Source organism: Musca autumnalis, unplaced genomic scaffold (assembly GCF_047663935.1).
Source record: "Musca autumnalis isolate F117 unplaced genomic scaffold, ASM4766393v1 scaffold_4, whole genome shotgun sequence".
Lineage (NCBI taxonomy): Eukaryota > Metazoa > Arthropoda > Insecta > Diptera > Muscidae > Musca > Musca autumnalis.
The window spans coordinates 135,492,246-135,505,720 of record NW_027411977.1 but is presented as its reverse complement, the minus strand read 5'-3'; the positions used below and the strand labels follow the sequence as shown (position 1 = coordinate 135,505,720).

The window sequence follows — 13,475 nt, the reverse complement described above, 5'->3', positions numbered from 1 at the left end:
AGAGATCTTCACGATTTTGAAAGAAGCCAAAAATATAAGCCCGCCGGAACCTCTAGATCATCCAGCCTATCCGGGGGCTTGAACAGCATAGCTACTGATACAGTTGCGCAGGCAATACAAACATACAGTGTAAGTGTCGTAATGGGAAATCATCCCCCATCCATCGCAGCAGAAGAACGCCAGGTGCCAAGGCCAACAAGAGTGGTTTTAGCTCAGTTAAGATCCGGAAGATGCAGCCTCAATTCATATTGGACACGATAGCGAACAAATGTACTGCATGTGTATTGGGACCGCACGACATGTTGCATTTGTTTAGTCACGCAGATAACCCCACTCACATGTCTCCTGATTCTGGATACAGAGGAACCAGAACCAGAAAAGTGAATAAAATATACGAACGAACCTATTTGAGTTCCTACAACAACAACGTTGAGGATGGAGAGACTCCTCAACAATAACTCTTCGGTTTTACGAGGCACAAGTGCGACAATTTTGCTTGTTGACGCAATCACAAAGGTGGAAATGGGCCTCATCAGTCAAGATAATTTTCGATGGAATTCCGGATAATTTTCATGCATTTCATGGACGCAATGTGTTCCTATAACAGTAACTACGTTGAGGATGGAGAGACTTCTCAACAATAACTCTTCGATTTCCCGAGACCCAGGTGCGACAATTCAGATTGTTGACTTAGCCACCGAGGTGGAAATGGGCCTCATCAATCAAGATGATTTTTCGATAGATCATTTTCATGCACTTCAAGGCCCCAATCGACAAGGACACGACTTTGTTGAAGCGTGTATGGCTTCACTTTTAGTAATTGCGTAGTTTCTAGTTGTCAAATAACAAAGAATTCAATATTCGAAACTGACAGCCACCGAAAAGCGCCCGGTTGTTAGCTCTCGAACATAATACAACACCACTTGAAGCTTGAAATTTTGCAAGAGCATGTATTTTAGTCTTATGTATTAGATTGAAAATTTCAACTTCTATATTTCAAACGACAATGTTGTAGAGAATTTTCATGTTGTAGAACTTTGACCGCAATTTATTTAAAAATCCCTCCAGCGATTTTTGTTTTTGGATTTTTCTCATCCCAGGTGTAAGCGGTTTTTATTTAAAGTTAGTTAAGACGCACCGTACATGAGACATTGTTTTATAAGGAGGTGATACAGTCAGTGCATTGTCCCAATTTGAACTTCTATATATCAAAAAGGTTAAAATATACGAAAATATCGACGCCTCCAAACAATAGTATGCTAAGTCGACTTAGCATGTTTTCAAGTTCTTTACATTTTTATATTTAACGTCCTTTAACTTAAATTCTGTCAAATTTTGGTAATGATCGGACAATCCGAACAGAAGTTATAAACAAATATTGACTTAGCATGGTATTGAAGTTCAAAAATATTTCCAAACTTTGAGAGCTTCTCCTGCAAAACTCACTTTTTAGACTTAGCATACTATTATTTGGAGGTGTCGATATCATAGAGGTCAATCTGGTAGAGAATTTTCACAAGCAAAATCGTGAAAACATAAAAAACCCACTAAAAATGACAACTTGAATCGCGAATTGTTTAAATAGCGCTCCGGCGGTTTCTTTGGTTTATTGAGTTTTCTAATCTATAAATATTGTAGTTTCAGAATCCGCAAAAACTTCCCAGGTGTAAGCATCTTCCATTTAAAGTTGGTTCAAGAGCACCGTGATAGTCCTTCAACTCCCGATTTTCGATATTTGAAGGTGGAGGCCTCAATATCACATAGTCATGGCTGAAATTTGGTATTTAGTCTTGGTTGGGGGTATAAAACTTTCCACCTGAAATTTGTCGGTATAGGTCAACGTCTTCGTATAGGCCCTATCGAACGGACCTCCCACCTTTGTGGCCTTAATATCCCACCAAAATGACTGCAATTTGGTATTCAGTATTCCATATCCACGCCATCATATATCCCACACAGAATCGTACCTCCCAATTTTCGGTATTTTGAAAGATTTTGCTCTCAATATCTCACCGAAATTACTGAAATTTGGTACTTAATCTTCGTTGGGGGTTATAAAACTTTCCACTTAAAATACTCTATCGGCATGGCTGAAATTTGGTATTTGGTTTTCGTTAAGAGCATACAACTTTCCACCAGAAATATGTAGATGTTGGCCCACGTCTTCATATAGCCACCATACAACAGTACAACCATTTTCGGTATTTTGAAAGTTTTAGCCATATTATTCAATCGGAAACACTGAAATTTGGTATTTACCCCCTGTTTTAGTAAAAAAATTTTATTCTTCTCACACGAATTGTCAAATTTTGTAGATCGATTTACTCGCTTTAGCGCAAATGTAGAGCGCTGATTTTTAAATGAGGAATTCATAACGATATATGGAACGGGTATACGAACTATTAGGTATGTATGTCGTCTGGGTACTGGGCTATAGATGCCTAAATTATTACGAATATAGACGAACGAACAAAAATAAGTTACAAAAACAGGGGGTTAGTCTTCGCTGAAGGTACAAAACATGTTTACAGTTAAAACATTCCTTGCAAAAATAATACAACATAGGTCCACGTTTTGGTATAAGATTTTTTGAAGATCTTGGTCAAATTTTTCTACCTAATCGCTTGGTATTATGAATTGTGTTCCCAGAAAATAGAAAAATTACTGGCAAACAACTTTTCATGTATATCCGGATTTTAGTATACTTATATATAAATATCCTAGCAAAAATTCGGATCCGTTAGTCTTTATGTAACCCATTACAAGGTGATGTAAACAAAAATAACTACTTATATTACCCCTTAATAAGTTATGAGTACGATGGCACAGAGCGTGTATGTCCGACTACAAACAGGGGATTGTGTGTTCAACGCTCACCGCCGGCCGAGTACTTTTTGTTCAAAAAACAAAGAACAGTTGGTGGTGCACATGCAAGCGCTTAAGCAACCTTTAATGTTCGCGTGCGTGGCCTACTGTGTAAAATTCAGTGTGACATGCGCTTGTTAAAATAATGGGTTAGTAGGGGGATTTGTAAGTAGTTACGGCTTCCAAAAATCTCTTATAAAACCCATTATTTTGGGAGGATTATTTTTGCTGGGATAGAAGAAAATCTTTCCTTTTTCCCCAAAAATCGCCTTCGAACAATTTTGAGTTTTTCAGTTTGAGTCGGTTGACAGCACATAACATGAATATTTCTTTATCTATACGATAATTTGTCTATTGTATTATAAGTTAAGATATTCTGCTCCAGCAAGGAATAAGAGGTGGTGGCCGAACCGAGTACGAAATGCTGAACTATTGAACATCGCCAATCAAATTGCAGCTCCCGTTGAGGTTTGTCAACGGAAATGACGCTGGATAGGCCACACGCTACGAAGGCCTGTAGAAAACATTGCTCGTCAAGCGCTTCGGTGGAATCCCCAGGGAAGAGGCCGACGTGTTGGTGCGCCAGCTAAAACTTGGAGAAGGTCGATCGACGCAGAACTACAAGCTGCAAACTATTCATGGAACGACGTCAATCAAGTATCGCACAACAGAGTTCGATACAAAAGAATGGTTGAGGCCCTATGATCTACAGGGAGTGAAGGATAACAGAAGAAGAAGGAATAAGAGGAAGAGGTTAGTACTTAGTAGTAACGAAAGGATACTCATTATACCTTCAGCATTTATGCTAACGAGGGTATATACACTTTCATACGGACAAAATGTGGCTCATCGAAATAATGGTTTTAGACCCCAAGTAGGTTTAGACGAAATCCGTATTAGAAAATTTGGAGTCGATTTAGCCATATCCGTCTGTCTGTCTGACTGGCTGACTGGAGCGCATGACAACTCTGGAACGAAGCAACCGATCGGCATTCGTAATATTTTGCAAAAATTAAGTTTAAGTTCGAAGATTGGCCATATCGGTAATATTTTGCAAAAATTAAGTTTAAGTTGGAAGATTGGCCATATCGGTCCACTTCCTCGGGTACCACCCCCACAAAAGTTCAAAAATGTTCGCAAAAATTGTGCGCACGATAACCCTTGAAGGGAGAAGCCAGTTTGGTCCATACTTTGCAAATCGTGAAATTTCTACCAGACCTAGATGAGGTTCGAATATGGACTTTTTGGGTTCACTCCGTCGCGTACCTTCCACACAAAATTTCGTCGAAGTTCAGTTTAAGACCTCATCTTGAATCGCTTTGATTTTTGTTGTAACAACTTGTATTCGTTGCCCCATTGCCCCTGAGAAAATAGCCTGAAAGGTGTTAAAAAAAAAACTCTAAAGCACCAAGTGTAATGGCTGAAGCGCACTATAACTCTCGAACAGATTAGTAGATTCGGTCCAAAATTTGGCCTTCGTAATATTTTGTCCAAACTTAATTTAAGTTCGAAAATGAACCATATCAGTCCACTCCTTCGGTTACCTTCCCCACAAAAGTTCAAAAATGTTCGATAACTCTTGAAAGGAGTAACCTATTTGGTCCATACTTTACACATCGTGAATTTTTGTCAGACATAAATGAGGTTCTAATATGGACTCTATCGATCCACTTCTTCGGGTACCTCGCCAAAATTTCGGACAAGTTCAGTTTAAGACCTGCTCTCGCTTTGATTTTCGCTATAACAACTTGTATTCGCTGCCCGACGGTACAACTTTTTTTCCGGGGCAAGTTCATTCTTCCTGAGAAATTTGCCGAAACCTGAAAAAGGCCTACAGCATCATGTGTAGTGGCCGGAGCGCATAACTCTCGAGCGGATCAGCTGATTCGATCCAAAATTTGGCCTCCGTAACATTTTGTCCAAACTTAGTTTAAGTTCAAAGAAGGGCTATATCGGTTTACCCATTCCGGTACCTCCCCCTCAAAGTCGAAAAGAAATCACTAATATGTACGTACGACTAGCTTGAAATTATGTTCGGTCTTCTCCTTAGGGCACCCATTTTTAATGTTCTGTCTAGAGTCTGTTCGAAGATCCTTAGGAAATTTATAACGATGCTTCCCCATATGTGGTCCTGTTTACAGAGATAATATATTTTACGTGGGCAAATCCATTCTTCCTGACATAGCAGTGAAAAAACCCCCTAATATATAATTATTGGGGAAAAGGATTTTGGTTGCGTAGCTGGTATTCGATTCAATATTGTCAATAGATGAAAGTTCACACAGGCTGAGGGTATATCTCTGCAATGCCGACTTATAATTTTTTTTCTTGTTTTTCCTGTTCACTTCAATACAGTTCGTTGTGGAGGGTAAAAAAAGTTCGGTTCGGCCAAACTTAACGCTGTTCTGCTTTTAATGTTTGACATGATATTCAAATATTATAATAAACGATTAAAGGAAAGGTATCATTTTGTGGAGTATTTGAGCAACACTTTTGACACTCCATTTCCATGTTGTTATTCTCAATTGTTACACTGAAGTACATATTTACACGAAATACTTATACTCCAAACAATATGAGCGCCCTGACAAAGAAATCCAGGAGAAGAAAACATTATACACACGTAACTATGTACGTAACATCCTCCCTAACTTTCCAATTATTGCCCTAACATGTGCCGCCATCAGTCTCCACGTGCATTTCAAAGGTGCGTTGGCTGCTGTGTCTCACCTCTCTCTCTCTCTAAGACTCTTACTTTAATTTGAAAATGTTTTTGTGTAATATTTCCTAGGCATTGTCGAATCGAATCGCTTCGAATCAAATACAAAATAGACACATACCTACATATATATACAAATATTACACACATGCCTACATAAGGTAGATACATATCCATAACGGGGTCATATTTTATTGTTATTTAAGTATTCAACTACTTCCTTAAACTGGCAATATTGGTTAGGCTCTTCATCTCTCCTACCTCCAATGGCATTTTTGTGTCGAACTAATCGTCGACAGAAATTTATTTCGAAAATTTATTTGTTACCAAGCGGCTGCAAACAATCACAGGCAGCAATCTAACCACTGAAACAAGCAGCTGCTGTTAAGAGCAGCGAGGGAAAAAAGCTCTCTGGGTGTTCTGATTCTGACAATACAAAGGCGAATCATGTTGTTGAGGATTTACTCATTTTGTTTTTAACAGAGCCTCGGTTGGTCAGTTGTTTTTTTTTTTTTTTTTTTTTTTTTTTTTTGTTCCAAACACAATACGAACGGCCGACAGACAGGCTTCTTATATTGCAAATGTTAAAGCTTCTCTGATTGCCTGGCTGTACATGCATATGACACACTCACATCACCATTATAGACATGTGCAATATGTATGTAGTGCATGTGTACAGCCATATGTAGAATAAAGCATCGTCATCACTTTGTGTGTAATTAAAAATCGAAAAAAAACTAATATGCACATACTTTTTATTATTCATATAAGGTATTTAGGGAGAACCTGAAACAAATTCAACCGGTCTAGTGAACACCTGTAATAAATGCACTCAGCGAAATAATAAATAATAATAAGTTATGCCCAGAACCGGAATATGCTGATAAATTTGTAATTGTATCCGCATGATGGATAATATTGTCTTCTATCCATCAACGTGATAATGGATGGATAATATTGTCTTCTATCCATCCTATTATCCATCAACATGTATACTTCAATCTACGAAGTATAATATTATCAATCATCCTATACATATTAAGGTTATGACTTTTTAACCTTTTTCCTCAAAAATGATTTCTCAAAAATGATAAAATGATTTCCGAGAATGAATGAACTTTTGCCTATTAATGCCAAAAATAACATTCATTCCATTTAATTATTAAAAAAAGTTCAGGCACAAAACACTTTGAAAAAAATGTTTTGAAAAAAACTATGGAATTAAAATCCTTTTTTTTAATGATTTCCTGTTGCACGAATGACAGACCTTTTGCCTATTTTATAACTAAAATAACTTATATTCCATTTAAATATTGAAAAAGGTAACGTATAAACCACTTTCACTTGATATGATATATGGAATAATGTTATGTATGATATAAAATGATATGTATATATGTATGTAGCGATATGACGATAAAATTGGTCAGAAACAAAAGCTTATGTCAGTTTGGTTATGCCGTGTGGCTTTAAAGCTTGTTTTGAGTTACGTATGTGCTTCAATTTTTTCAAAAAAAGGTCATATAAGAAAACTTTAAAAGCTTTTTGTGCGTGACCTTTTTATCTTATAATTAAGATTTTATCTATCATCAAAATATGATACAGGGATACGAGGTTGTAAAAAAGTCATAACCCTAATTCATATACATACATATTTTATCCAGCAACGTGCATATAATTATGTATCGAAGGGGATAATTTTATCCACCAATGTGGATAATTTTGTCCACCAATGTGCATAAATTTATCGATTAACGTGGATAATATCTTTCCTGTGTGGATAATTTCTTTCCTGTGTGGATAATTTCTTTAATATTTGGATAGTTCTATCCACAAGTATGAATAGTTTTATCGAAAAATGAACATAATTTTATCCACTAAGGGGATAATTTTATCCACTAATGTGGGAACTTTATCCTCCAATGTGGATAATTTTAACCACAAATGTGGATAATTTTATCCACAAATGTGGATAATTCTATCCTCTAACATGGATAACATTTTCCAACAATGAGGATAACACATCCACACATGTGGATAAATTTATCCAGAAATGTGGAAAATTTTATCCACGTTACAGGAGAGAATTATCCACATTTGTGGATAAAATTTTATTCTATAATGTGGATATTTTTATAAACCAATGTCGATAATTTTAATGTATATAATTTTATCCATCAATGTGGAAAATTGTATCCAATAATGCGGATAAATTTATCCACCAGCGTGAAAGAAACAGTTCATTGGATGAACACTCCTGCAGAAAAATTTTCTCCGAATAAAATTTCCCATAGGAAAATGTTCATCGAATGAATTTTTCAACAGGAACAAATGATAGAAAAATACTTATCGAATGAACTTTTCTGTAGGAAAATGTTCATCGGCTGAACTTTCTCATAGGAAATGCTCACCGAATAAATTTTTTTACCACGAATTAATTTTCTATAGGAAATTGTTGATCGAATGAATTTTTCTATAGAAAAGTTTTCATCGGATAATGTCCATCGGATGAACTTTTCTATAGGAAAATGTTCATCGGATGAACTTTTCTATAGGAAAATGTTCATCGGATGAACTTTTCTATAGGAAAATGTTCATCGGTTGAACTTTTCTTTAGAAAAATGTTCATCGGATGAACTTTTGTATAGAAAGATCTTCATCGGATAAACTTTCCTATAGGAAAATGTCTATCGGATAAACTTTCCTATAGGAAAATGTTCATCGGATGAACTTTTCTATAGGAAATAGTTCTTCGAATGAACTTTTCTATAGGAAAATGTTCACCGGTTGAAATTTTCTTTAGGAAAATGTTCATCGGATGAACTTTTCTATAGGAAACTGTTCATCGGATGAACTTTTCTATAGGAAACTGTTCATCGGATGAACTTTTCTATAGGAAACTGTTCATCGGATGAACTTTTCTATAGGAAAATATTCATCGGATGAACTTTTCTATAGGAAAATGTACATCGGATGAACTTTTCTATAGGAAAATGTTTATCGGTTGAACTTTTCTATAGGAAGATGTTCATCGGATGAACTTTTCTATAGAAAATGTCTATCGGACAAACTTTCCTATAGGAAAATGTTCATCGGACGAACTTTTCTATAGGAAAATGCTCATCGGTTGAAATTTTCAAAAGGAAACTGTTCATCGGATGAACTTTTCGAAAGGAAACTGTTCATCGGATAAACATTTCTATAGGAAAATGCTCATCGGATGAAATTTTCTATAGGTAAATGTTCATCGGATGAACTTTTCTATAGGAAAATGATCATCAGATGAACTTTTCTCTAGGAACATGTTCATCGGATGAACTTTTCTATAGGAAAATGTACATCGGATGAACTTTTCTATAGGAAAATGTTCATCGGATGAACTTTTCTATAGGAAAATGTTCATCGGATGAAATTTTCTATAGGTAAATGTTCATCGGATGAACTTTTCTATAGGAAAATGATCATCAGATGAACTTTTCTCTAGGAACATGTTCATCGGATGAACTTTTCCATAGGAAATAGTTCTTCAGATGAACTTTTCTATAGGAACTAATTCTTCGAATGAACTTTTCTATAGGAAAATATTCATCGGTTGAAATTTTCTTTAGGGAAATATTCATCGGATGAACTTTTCTCTAGGAACATGTTCATCGGATGAACTTTTCCATAGGAAATAGTTCTTCGGATGAACTTTTCTATAGGAAAATGATCATAAGATGAACTTTTCTATAGGAAAATATTCATCGGATGAACTTTTCTATAGGAAAATGTACATCGGATGAACTTTTCTATAGGAAAATGTACATCGGATGAACTTTTCTATAGGAAAATGTTCATCGGATGAACTTTTCCATAGGAAATAGTTCTTCAGATGAACTTTTCTATAGGAACTAATTCTTCGAATGAACTTTTCTATAGGAAAATATTCATCGTTTGAAATTTTCTTTAGGGAAATATTCATCGGATGAACTTTTCTCTAGGAACATGTTCATCGGATGAACTTTTCCATAGGAAATAGTTCTTCGGATGAACTTTTCTATAGGAAAATGTTCATCGGATGAACTTTTCTATAGGAAAATGCTCATCGGTTGAAATTTTCGAAAGGAAACTGTTCATCGGATAAAAATTTCTATAGGAAAATGCTCATCGGATGAAATTTTCTATAGGTAAATGTTCATCGGATGAACTTTTCTATAGGAAAATGATCATCAGATGAACTTTTCTCTAGGAACATGTTCATCGGATGAACTTTTCCATAGGAAATAGTTCTTCAGATGAACTTTTCTATAGGAACTAATTCTTCGAATGAACTTTTCTATAGGAAAATATTCATCGGTTGAAATTTTCTTTAGGGAAATATTCATCGGATGAAATTTTCTCTAGGAACATGTTCATCGGATGAACTTTTCCATAGGAAATAGTTCTTCGGATGAACTTTTCTATAGGAAAATGTTCATCAGATGAACTTTTCTATAGGAAAATGTTCATCGGATGAACTTTTCTATAGGAAAATGTTCATCGGATGAACTTTTCTATAGGAAAATGTTCATCGGATGAAATTTTCTATAGAAAAATGAACTTTCCTAAAGGAAAATGTTCTTCGAATGTACTTTGCTATAAGTAAATGTTCGCCGAATGAACTTGCCCATAGATAAGTGTTCACTTCCACATATATAAATGTTCGTCATCATCGGATGAACTTTTCTATAGGAAAATGCTCATCGGATGAATTTTGCTATAGGGAAATGTTCATCGGATGAACTGTTTTATAGGAAAATGTTCATCGGATGAACTGTTTTATAGGAAAATGCTCATCGGATGAACTTTTCTATAGGAAAATGCTCGTCGGATGAACTTTTCTATAGGAAAATGCTCATCGGATGAACTTTTCTATAGGAAAATGCTCACCGGATGATCTTTTCTATAGGAAAATGCTCATTGGATGAACTTTTCTATAAGAAAATGTTCATCGGATGAAATTTTCTATATGAAAATAATCATTGATAAAAATTTATCTACAAATGTGGATAATTTGATATACGACTGTGGATAATTTTATCCACAAATGTAGATAACTTTAACCACACATGTGGATACTTTCATTAAGCAATGTGGATAATTTTATCCACAAATGTAGATAACTTTAACCACACATGTGGATACTTTCATTAAGCAATGTGGATAATTTTATCCACAAAAATGGATAATTTTTTATTCAAATATGGACAATTTTATCCATATGAATTAATAATTTTATTCCCAAATGCTTTATCCACAAATGTGTATAGCTTTATCCAAAATGTGGATAATTTGATCCACAAATGTGGATATTTATATGCGGATATGAGGATTTGATTACCAACTTTAGTATTATATAATTATATATATAATTATATATATAATCTAATATATAAAAGGCAATGTGTGTATGTTAGTATGTTTGTATGTTTGTATGTTTGTATGTTCCGAATAGACTCAAAAACGGCTGAATAGATTTTCTTGAAAATTTCTGATAATGTACTGGTAACACCGGTGGTGAAAATAGGCTATATATTTTTTTGAATGGTCGTCGCGGAAGTGGATTATCGCGGTCATCCCAAATTATTCAAAAATGTATTATTTCAGATAATATACCTAATTTTAGTAAGCGTGACTACAAAACCGCTAAAACACTGGCTTCAATATATGGGATAACGCGGACAACGCCATATTTTGGAATACAGTAAAATCCCGATAACATGAGATGTCACTATATAGAAATTCCGGGAAATCTTATGAAATTTTGTATGTGGAGTTTTTAGGTCTGAGAATAGGTCGTAATCTATTTTTTTATCCCGCTAAGCTTAGTGACCGGTGGTCCTTCCCACAAATTGTTTAGGAAAGCCCTGAAATTCAAGATACTTTTTAATATATTGTTTACAAATTGTTTGCATTGCTATGGTAATTACTGTCTTGACCCTGAATCGTCGTTGCGGAAGTGAAATATCGCGTTCATCCCAAAATTTTCAAAACTTTATTATTTCAGTTAATTAGAACGGTCGTAAGCTGTTTTTTAGTGCTAAGAGTAGTGACCGGTGGTCCTCCCCACAATGTTTTTTAAGAAAATCTGAAATCTTTGATATTTTTGAACGTACAGATTGTTTTCCCTGAATGATCGCGGTCATCACAAAGTTTTCAAAAATGATTATTTCAATTAATATACATAATTTTAGTAAGCGTGACACAAAAATGATGTGAACACTAGCTTGAACAAGTGGGATAGCGCGGTCGTGAGCTATTTTAATATGGCTAAGTGTAGTGACCGGAGGTGCTCCTTCAATTTTTTTAAAGTCCATGATATTTTTGAACGTATTGTTTACAGATTGTTTGCAATACTACTGTAATTACCGTCTTGACCCTGAATGGTCTTCGCGAAAGTGAAATATCGCGGTCATCACAAAATGTTAAAACATTTATTATTTCAGATAATATACATAATTTTGCGTGCCTAAAAAATGCTATAAACGCTGAACACTAAACAATAAGTGGGATAGCGCGATCAACTCCACATTTTGGAATGCAGTAAAATCCCGATAACTTGAGATGTCACTATCCAGAGGTTAAATCCACCAAAAATAGCGAAAATCAGGCGCCACCCTTCTATGGGAGCTATATCAAAATGAGGACGTATACTGAAAATTCTCTGCAAGACTGTTTACGACCCCCAAAAGTGATTATATCTCCAAACTATCGAAAATCGGGAGGTACTGCTTTATGGAAGCAATATCAAAACGTGAACCTATAACTTTTGCATACCGAGCGCAAATAAAAAGGCGTGTCTTTCGGTCGATCCGAATATTTATGCTCTCCTCTTTAAATTACATTAAAACCAAATTTTAGCCATTTCTGTGTGATAATGATGTTAAATCCTCAAAAATAGGGAAAATCAGCCGGTACCGTTCTATGGGAGCTATATCAAATCGTGGACCTATACTGACAATTCTCTGCAGTAATAATTACGACCCAACCGAGACCAACAATCCAATATATAGCAATGTTAATTGACGTGCACCGATCATTGTATGTGGGTCACAAAGTGCTTTAAACTGTCAATTTATGGTGAAGGGTATAATAAAAGAGATTCTATATCTTAAATTTGGGGGATACCATTACATGGAATTTATGTCAAAACATTGATTTATATTATGAAGTTTCTAGAGGGATGCCTAATTATGGCTGTATCAATGCTGGATAGATAACTAAAGTTTACACGGAGAACACAAACAACGGGCCAGCAACGCGGACCAGGTCAGCTAGTTATATATAATTATAAATTTAGACAATTTTATATACAAAAATGGATAATCTTATCGTATGTATAAAATGTTATCCACGAAACTGATTGAAAAAAAATATGTCAAGTTGAGACGCATACAACAATTTAGGCCATATTTGCCGGCAGAAGAGTATTCAACTACATATGTAAAATTAACAAGAGATATAGCATTTCAATGACACAGAGAGAGAGAGTAACATTTCTCTTGATGAGTAAAGAAGAGTACAAATATTTTTGCATATATATTTTTTGTTTGTTTTGATTACAAAGCACAAACGATTTACGATACAATAAATTCAATGAATAGAACAGAAAACAATTGGCAATAGAACAGTGGCAATGCAAAGAAGAGTTTATTTTTTGGTGTAGAACAGATAAAAAATGAATATTGGGTAATGTCAACTTAACTTTTTTTCTGTTTGAAAATCTAGGATTTATTACAACAAGCTACACATGATAAAAAAAACCAATTAATGTATATATTAGGTGTTCGTTAGCGAGATACAGAAAATTGTATTAGAGAGAGAAACAGCGTTTTTGAGAAAGTGGTGACTGGGAAATTTGGACTTTCCGCAT

The 13,475-nt window shown here is 35.0% G+C and overlaps 1 protein-coding gene across 1 annotated transcript in view; it reads right to left on the bottom strand.

Moving 5' to 3' along the window:
* The window catches only part of Usp10 (ubiquitin specific protease 10), a 196,388-nt gene that overhangs the window by 123,662 nt on the left and 59,251 nt on the right, over nt 1–13,475 (bottom strand). The window lies entirely within an intron of this gene.